At 41.7% G+C, this 10118-nt stretch overlaps 1 long non-coding RNA gene across 1 annotated transcript in view; it reads right to left on the bottom strand.

Moving 5' to 3' along the window:
* Positions 1-7856, bottom strand: part of LOC309635989 — a 47909-nt gene extending 40053 nt beyond the window's left edge. The window contains exon 1 of the long non-coding RNA XR_014249146.1: positions 1637-7856. This is a non-coding gene — a long non-coding RNA (uncharacterized lncRNA). The remainder of the gene's footprint in view (positions 1-1636) is intronic.
* Between the last annotated feature and the right edge of the window lie 2262 nt (positions 7857-10118).

The raw sequence follows: 10118 nt of genomic DNA, 5'->3' as shown, positions 1-10118 counted from the left end.
ATTTCTAATTCCTTTAAATAATTGCCTCACAATCTCTGTTCTTCCCTCCCTTTACTTTCTTTTGTTCATTTTGTTTTCCAGATTATTTCCTAATTAGTCACACTTGATCTTAATATTTCTGCTCATTGCTTCCTCCCAAAATATATCATATTAAGTCTCCAGAAGTTTTTTCTCTATTATCCAGCTGCTCTAAAATTGAAGATGAGCTTATAGGGCTGCAGTTGGCAAACTACAGGCCAAATCCAGCCTGTGGTCCATTTTTGTAAGGCTCCTAAGCTAAGAATGGTTTTTACGTGTTTAAAGGATTGTAAATCCAAACAGAGACAGACAGGCCCACAAAGCCTAAAATATTTACTATCTGCCCTTCTACAGAAAAAGTTTGCCAGCCCCTATTCCAGACTATGAAAAACTTCTGGTCTCTCATCCATTGCTATCCTCAGTAATCTTGATGATTCTTTGAGATTCTCTGCCCAGTTTTCAAGTAGAGGACACAGGATAACAAGGCAACCAACTGCAAAAAGGAACCAGAACCCAAGGCCCCTAATATTTTTCTTCATGTGGCATGACCATTATTAGAAGGGTTTAGAACTTCTTTTTATCTCAATTTATTGTCTTAGGGGTAGAGTATTTTGGGTCATAGAGAACAACTCAGATCATGGCCTTCACATTCCCGCTGTATCAGGGCTACAGTGGAGAACCAGCATCCTTCTCTCCAACCAGGAGAGTAAGAGAGAAGCAGGGGAGGTGGACCAGCATGCAAGGCAGCAGGGAGGTTGTCCAGGAGGAGAAAGGTCTGAATCATTTAGCCTCCCGGTGCATCCTAGGTGGTGGCGACTGGGTCTCCCCCCAGCCACACCAAGATAGAGACTGATTTGAATCTTTCCCGCATTTGAATTACAACTTCTGTCTCTGACTCTGATACCCTGTTAGCAGGTTGAGGTGTCACTAGAGAAGTAAAGAGCCTGGGAGGTCGTGATAGCAGTGTCCCCGAGGTACTGATGGGTGTGCTGTTTGTGCTGACAAGCCTGACTACTTCTCTGGGACAAATGCCAGAGCTAAGGTGTGTGTGAGTTTGTAACAGCAGATCTCAGGAAAGCCTCCACTAAAAACCCTAACTGTCATGAGGGGAAACGCTCTCTGCCGGCAAAATAGGATGAAAGCAAAATAACAGACAACCAGCAACACACCGGAGCAAGCTTTATAACCAAAACCTACCTAATTGTAGGCACACACCAACTGTAGAACAAGCTAAACTCACATGTTTAGATCCAGGCTGTGAGAGTAGATTTAGGAGATACATATAAAAACAATAACAACAATACCAATAATAAGGTAGAAAGGAGAAAGACCTTTTGCTGGCCCAGAACGTTACTCTTACTAGAATGTAAGATGTCCATAGGGTGATTTTCATTTTTTAATAAATGTTTATTAAGCCTATATGAACTGCTAATTTTTGATCTAGAGCTCAGACAGGAGAAGACACTCATTCAGGACCACATGGTTATAAAAAACAAGACAGAAAATAGAAGAACAGGGAAAGCACAGGGAGGAAGAGCACAGATGAAATTAAACAGATGTGACTTCAACTCTCAAGTCTATCACTTAGAAGCGATCTAATTCGGGGTGAGTTACTCACCTCTCTGAGCCTCAGTTTTCTTATCTCTAAAGTTGGAACAGTATGTACTTTTCAGGGATCTTGTCAGGATTCGAGGTTGTTTTTCTAATGTAATTGGTTCATGAATGATTCCCTAGAGGGAAAGAGGACAGAGAGAGGAAGCTGTAGGTAGTAGGTACTCTTACTCCAGGAAACATGGGGTCAAGGTGGCCTGAGTGTCAGGATAGCAGAATTTCAGGCAGGGTTATATCCATATTTCCATGTCCTTAGGGGATGAAAGATTAGAAAACTTGCAGTTCTCACAATCCATACTATAGTGACCATAGGAATTCCTAGCTGCAAAAAGCATTTCAAGTCTGGGGCCAAGATTTCTGAACAGAACGTTTGCAAATCAAGCCCTTCCTTCATTGCTTTCTGAACATTCCAGACCCTCAAATATGTGTGCAGGCCAATGCCCCCTTCTTTTTCTGCCTCTAACTTTGAATCTCCTGTTTTCTGACATTCTCAGCCTCCTGGGAGACTCCTAACCACATCCATGTGATAAGAGATATTCTTGTCTGAGAATGAGGGTTAGGGAAGGAAGAAGTGAAACAAAGGAAAATGTGCCACCAAAATTTCACTGGCCTGAGAGTGCCCACCCATTTCCTGCACTGTGGTTATCTCTAAAGGGAGAACCAGGTAATATCCCTGCCTCCAGGTTTGCAAAGTCTCTGGTATTATCAGTAATGAAAAGACAACCTAAAATTGGTAAAAAAACATATCACTTTGGAAAGCAATAAAGTATACCCTGATGAGGTTGACTAGGAATATAACCTATGATTTAGCAATCTTATTCCCAGGTATATAGTCTGAAAACTCTTGCACCATGAGATACAAGAATATTCTAGCAGCACTGGTCATAACAGAAAAAGCTGGAAACAAATCACGTGTCTGTCAAAGGCAAGGTGTATTAATAAATTGTGGTATATCCATATCATGGTACACTACACATCTGTGGACATAAATAAACTGTTGTACGTCTAAGGACATGGATAAATCTCAAGAAACACAATGATGAGGGAACCAAACAACACAAAAGAAGGTTTCCACTTATATACAGTTTAAAAATAACCAAAACTAGGTAACATATTATTAAGCTATAAAGAAAACTAAGGGAGTGATTTGTTACATCTGGAGGCTGGAAGAGGGGTACCATTGAGGAGGCTGACCCAAGCATCTTCAGAAGAACTGGCAATGTTCTCCTATTAAGCTGGCTGGTTGGAACTTGAGTGTTTATTTGATGATCATAATTATACATTTTAAACTGTTCAGATATTTTATATACATCCTTGGCTATGAATAATTTATTTCACAATAAAAAAAAATTAATGTAACCCAAATGTGCATGGGGCCCCTTGCAGAGTTGCCTCTGCTCTTACTCTACACTGAGCCCAGGAAGAGCACCAGTGTCAACCTTGACAAATAGGACAAATTTTTTTAAACGTTTTGTAGAAGATGGAAATGAGTGTTATATATTGTGTAGCACATGGCAAAAGTTAAACTTTCCCTTTAATCATTTCTATTCTTCCTTTTTTCCTGCACGAATGCTTTCTCTTTCTCATACGTCTGTCTCCTCTGAAGCCTTGAAGAAGCCCGTCCAGAAACTATGACGATCAATTCTTCCCACCTCACAGAGCCAGCTGTCCTGGCCAGCCCTAGCCCCCGCAGCATGATTGGGGGGCATTGACTGATACAGAATTTTGAATCTCATCAAAAAACTATTGACTACCACAACAAACTAATGTCAGAAAAGAAAAAGCACAGATGAACAGGAATCTGTCCCTGTCAAAAAGGAGTTACAAAGCCAAAGAGTACTGACAAGAGAGATGTTGACTATCTTAGGAATTGGCAAAATTAGTTTCATGCCATGAGAAACAGAATAGGTCCAATCACTCATTCACTCATTCTTAGTTCATGGTTTCACCTCATTCTTAGTGAGAGAATAGAAGCCACTGGATATGAAGCCCCACATCTTCTGACCTACAAACCCACCTACTGACCTGCACTCATCACATACTTCCTCCCTCTCGAAGCTCAACCTTTCCCTTGGGTTCTGGACTCCATCTTTTCTTAAATCCTAGAAGACGTCAAGCCTTACATTATCTTTCTTCTCCTGAACCTCTAATTTCTGCCCCTCTCCTGGATTATCTTCTTTGGCCTAAAAACATAATCCACTATCTCTCTTTAAGAATATAACAACAACAATAATCCTTCATTGATCCACACCTCTCCATACCTACTGGTCCATTTCTCAGTTCTCTTCTACAGCCAAACTTCTTGAAAGGGTGACTTACACACACTGCCTCCGTTCCTAAATTCTGAATTTTATACTACTGAAATCTAGCCTCTGACTTCACCGCTCACTGAAACTGTTCGTGCTGAAACACCCACTGACTTCCATGTTGTGCAAAGTTCAATGGACACTTCTCAGTCATGTTACTGAACTTCTCAGCAATGGCACTCCCCCTTCCTTAAAATTTTTCTCTTTTGTTTCCTAAAACCACTTTCTCTCTTACTGGCTGTTTCTCCTCAGTTTTCTTGAATGGTTCCTCCTCCTTTCCCCAAATTTCAAATCATGGGGGTCCAAAGAGCTTGTCTGAGCCCTCTTTGCTCTTCTCTCTACATTTTCTTCCCCAAATAACCTCATCAATTTCCACAGGTCTACTACTTATGATCTTTATGTGGAGGCCTTTTAAATTTACACGTGAAGCCTCTGAGCTCTTCTGAGCTTAAAACTCATATCCAACTACCTGGCTCCAGCCTTCTCTTGGAAAATTTACACACATCTCAAATGTAAATAGAACTCTTATCTTTCTCTTGAGCCTGTTTTTTTTTTTTTTTTTGAAGTATATAGTTGATTTACAATGTTGTGTTAATTTCTGCTGTACAGCAAAGTGATTCAGTTATCCATACATATACACTCTTTTTTATATTCTTTTTCCATTATGTTTTAATCTTAGGATATTGAATACAGTTCCCTGTGCTATAACAGTAGGACCTTGAGCCTGTTTCTTTCTCCTTCTTCCAAATCTCCCGAGATCAGTACATAGCAATCCATTACTTCAGTGAGAAACATCCTTGATTCCTTTCTTTCCTTAATCATTCACATCTAAATCATCAAAATATCTGATCAATTTCTATCTTTAACATATAATCTCAAACCTACATTCTTCTGTCTTTACTGCCCTTGCATGACTCCAAGACAGTACTATCTCCTTCACTGTGATGGTGATGTTCCTGCAGCACTTTGTCACTCATCTCCCAAGTCCTCCCTTCTGAACTCCTAACTATGGGGCAACATCTCTGTGTGATCTCACTCCTGTGTCTGTCCAGGATGCCCAGCTCATTCTATTCCATCCATATTTAATTCAGGGCCTCATTCTGCCCTTTCCTCTGCCTGGAGTTCGCCCCCCTTTCCCAACTGGGAAAGGCTTCTTGTTCGTCTTACCCAAAGTACCTCCACCCATCAGCCTCTTTCTCAGTCTCTTATTTATTCCCTTCCTAACAAACTAATTACAAATGGTGGCTACTTCATTTATTTTTTTTTTTTTTTCTGCTGCTTTCCTTTTTGTCAATATCTCCTACCTGAATACATGTTTCACGAGGGTCAGGGCCTCCTATGTCTTGTTTATTATTCTTCTTCCAGTTCCTAACACAGTGACTGATATAAAATAGTTGCCAGACATAGCGACAGAAGCAAGATAATGACAAAGGCATCAAAAGTCCACAATAAAATGACTTCAGTATAAATTAATCACCTCTTACATGTCAGCCATTCTGTTGGGGAGACAGAAATAAAAGACAAGTAAATATGGCATGGGGAACGCCACGACAGAGGTACACACAGGAGGTGACAGGCAGTCAAAGGTAAGGCACCTGATCTAGATGGGGTGGGAAGGTTAGCCAAGAAAGGCTACACAGAGGAGTTTGACATTTCAGAGGTTGTTTTAAGTCATCCAGTGAAGAAATGGAGGAAGGGCATTCCAAGCGGAGTGAATAGATAAAGTGTATCAGTCGGAGAAGACTCTTCTCCATCTAACTCCTCCAGCCGGAAATGTGTAAACCAAGGGCTCTGCTTACACTCTCCTTTCCTTAACCCCAAACTAGACAAATGTGCCACACTGCAAAATGTCATCTCATCCCCACCCTCTGCTTCCAGGAAGTACTGTCTTTATTAATCTCAGGCACACCTACTTAAAAAGATATATTTAACCCACCTGTAAAATGCACAGATCTCAAGCAAAAGTAACAACTTGGAATACACTGTCTGTGTGCAAGTTTGCTACATTAACCTGAATGACAGACTCACCTGAGATGATGTTGCCATGTCACAATATCACTTACTCCACGCTCAGCAAAGGCAGAGAACAACCCAGAACTAGGATCGTGGTCCAGGAAACTTTTGAAACTGTGTGTTAATGATGGAGAAGTTTCTGTGGCTGTGCTGTGTAAAGTTGTTTTCTCAAGACTTTTATAGTTTTAAAAAAAAGCAGATAGGTAGTGAAGATTAGCCAGACTCTGGGTATAATCATTCATTTCTAAGACCTGTGGATTCACAGGAGTCATTTTGAGGTATATTTAATTAAGGAGAACTTTAATACGATGTTTCTTTCCACCTTAAGGATTTGAAATTACACTTTAAAACACAAAAGTTAAAATGAGAAGGACTTTTAGGAATAATCTTCTTCACCCCTTCGTTTTATAATCCAGGAGACTTAAGACCAAAAGAGTAAGACCATTCATGTAATCAAGGTGTTTGTGGTGGTTAATTCTATGTGTCAGCTTGACTGGGCCGGGGGTGCCCACATACTTGGTCAAACATCATTTCTGGGTGTGTCTGTGAGGGCGTTTCTGGATGAGACTAACATTTGAATCTGTAGCCTGAGTAAAGCAAATTGCCCCTCCCAATGTGGTGGGCCCCATCCAATCTGTTGAAAACCTGAATAGAATAAAAGGCTAAGAAAGAATTTTTCCTCTCTGCCTGACTGTCTTCAAGCTAGAACATCAGTCTTCTCCTGCCTCCGAATTTGGACTTGGACTGGAACTATATTATCTGTTCTCCTGGGTAGGAGTTTCTCAGCCTCCATAATCACATAAGCCAGTTCCTAATAATAAATCAATCAGTATCTCTCACCCTTCCTTCCTTTCCGTACACACACATACAAACACACACACATTATTGGTTTTATTTCTCTCAAGAATCTTCACTGGGGGCTTCTCTGGTGGCGCAGTGGTTGAGAGTCTGCCTGCCAATGTAGGGAACACGGGTTCGAGCCCTGGTCTGGGAGGATCCCACATGCCGCAGAGCAACTAGGCCCGTGAGCCACAACTACTGAGCCTGCGCGTCTGGAGCCTGTGCTCCGCAACAAGAGAGGCCGCGACAGTGAGAGGCCTGCGCACCGCGATGAGGAGTGGCCCCCCGCTCGCCGCAACTAGAGAAAGCCCTCGCACAGTAACGAAGACCCAACACAGCCATAAATAAATAAATAAATAAATAAATAAATAAATAAATAAGGCAGATGCTTGCTTTAAAAAAAAAAAAATGAATCTTCACTAATACAGTGTTCAATGTCATCCCAAGGGAACCACACATCCGACCTCAATAGCTTCCTCCAACCACCAAAGTCCTGGGGTTCCAGGTCAAACGCCACACCATTAGCAGCATTCGCCACCCAGGTCCTGCCATTTTCCTGTGTGACTCTCTGTCCACATGGGTGGCCTGTCCTGAATCCTACCTTCTCTTTTTTTTAAATAATTGAAGGATAGTTGATTTACAATATTATATTAGTTTCAGGTATACAACATAATGATTCAATATTTTTATAGATTCTACTTCACTTAAGGTTATTATAAAATATTGGCTATATTCCCTATGCTATACAACATATCCTTGTAGCTTATGTATCTTATACACAGTAGTCTGAACCTCTTAATCCCCTACCCCTATATCGCCCCTCTGCCTTTCCCTGCCCCCACTGGTAACCACTAGTTTATTCTCTATATCTGTGAGTCTGTTTCTGTTTCGTTATTTTCTTGCCTTCTCTTTTCCTAGACTTTTCCATTCCCATTAACCTTCTCTTTGCTTCTGCTGCAAGCAGATTCTTTTCCTCATGTAAATTGATACAATCAAATACTTTATACTCTGAGAATAACCTTGCAGCATCACAGCTAGTTCACTGAATTGCTCCCAGTCTCTCGCCTGCTTTTTGACCCATCCCTTAGTCCCCCTCTGACTTCATTTCCATGCACACCCAGCTTTGCTCCTAGGGGCTGTAGAAAACCCCCACTTGCCAGTATCCTAAACCTCCTCCGTCTCTGTCCTTCCTCCACATCCGTTTCCCTCCCCCCAGACTGTAACTCCAGTCACTTCACCTGTCAGCTTTCTCCACGCTTGTACCCAGCTGCGAATCGCTGCTAGAGAAAATCACACAGCTATGAATTAATGATAAACTTTATCTGTGTTCTCCACGCTGCTCCACAAACATACTGTGCTTCCTACTCAGCTGACTCTCCACATTTCAATAATAATTACTTCAAGATTTCTTCACTGTCTTCAGATACTTGACCCCTCTACATCTGAGTTCACTCTCAGAAAATTACTCTTATTCTACTTCATAGAAGATAGAGATCCATCAGACCAAACTCCTTCAACTTTCTAACTATAGTGGATTGAATAGTGTCCCCACTAAAAAAAAAAAAAATGTCCAGATCCTAACCCTCAAAACCTGTGAATGTGACCTTATTTGGAAAAAGAATTTTTGCAGATATAACTAAGTTTAGGGTGAGCCCTAAATCCAATGGCAGGTCTCTTGATAAGAGAAAGGCAGAAAGAATTCTGAGACACAGAGAATCTGGTCATGTGATGATAGAGGCAGATGTAGGAGGTATGCGGCCTCAGACAAGGGACCCCTTCAGAGGGGGAGAGACCAGATGACGCCTTAATTTTTGGACTTCTGACTTCCAAAACTGTGAGAGAATAAACTTCTGTGTTCTTACACCACCCAGTTTGGGGTAATTTGTTATGGCATCCCTAGGAAATTAATAATGCCAATCAAGCTGGCACTTACCTGCATCCGTAACTGCCCCATATCCTTCCTCTTTATTTACAAGAACAAAGGGTGGATACCTCCTATTTATGTCTCCAGCTAGGCTGAGGATCACACAACAAGACCTTGTGATTAATGGTGCAAGTCTCAAGTCAGATGCATGGTTATGAATCCCAGCTCCACCATGTACTGCATGGCCTTGGTACCTATCTGTGCGTCAGTTTCCTCATCTCAAAGAAATGGGATAATAAAAATAGTACCTCTCAGAGAGGCTCTATAAGACGCAAATGAGATAGTGCTCTCAGAACAGTTCCTGCACAAAGAAGGGCCCAGTAAATTATTATCTTTTAATTAGCTCTGGTTATCTTCTTAGGGACTAAACTATTTAGTGAGTATTTCCTTTCTTGTTCCTTCAGCCTTTCTTTCATGGGATAATTTCCATGAGTGTTGAAACATTCTCAACCCTTTCATTTCCAAAAAACAACAACATCCCTCCCCTAACCATACTTCTCCCGCCAGCTCCCACCCCATCCCTAAACTCCATTTCACAACAAATCTGCACTCACTGCCTCCACTTTCTCATCCCTTCCTCATGCCTCAGTTCGCATGTGAACCAACTGAAATCGACTCTGGCCCTCCACTGCACCTGCACTGGGCAAGGCCACACATGACTTACTTCTAAAGAAAACATCAGTTGTTATCAGCAGGCTTTGCCACTGCTGCCCACACACCCTTTTTCAAGAGCTTCTTTCCATTGGCTCTGGCACCTGTCCTCCTGGTTGTCTCCCAGGCTCTCTGGCCGGTCTCCTGTGTTGGCTTCCCCCTCTTCTAATGATTCCTTAAATGATGGGTTCCTCAGGGCTTCTTTTAAGCCATTCTTTTTTCTGTACCTTCAGTGAGATGTCGACCACTCCCAAAACATCAATTTACTCCCAACAGGCTGATGATTCCTGACTTGTCTCTCCAGCCCAGATTCCTCTTCCTCATTCCAGGCTTACATATCTCATTGCTCACTAGACATATCTACCAATATGTCTTAGACATTTCAAATTCAACATGTCCAAGGGGGAATACTCACCTTCCCTGACCATTTCGAGAATCTACATCTTGTCTAGTACACACTGTCTCACTAAGTGGCACCTCCCATCACCCCTTGGTTCAAGCCAGAAAGCTGTGAGCCATCCTGGACTCGTCTCTTCCTTTGACCGTAAAACCAATTTCCACCAAGTCTTATCCATTCAACATCTTAAATATCTCTCAGATTCACTCACTTTTCTCCTTCTCCACTGCCCTAATATAAGCCAATGCCACATCACACATACCTTGAAACTAATGTCCCATCGGCGGTTTTCCTCCAGAACTTCTCCAAATTTCAGCTAGAATAATCTTTCCAAATATAAATCTGAGTGTGGTCACCC

Source organism: Balaenoptera borealis, assembly GCF_965194805.1.
Source record: "Balaenoptera borealis genome assembly, chromosome: 1".
Taxonomy (NCBI): Eukaryota; Metazoa; Chordata; class Mammalia; order Artiodactyla; family Balaenopteridae; genus Balaenoptera; species Balaenoptera borealis.
Note: the sequence above shows the minus strand (reverse complement) of the source record. Positions and strands in the feature narration are given on the sequence as shown.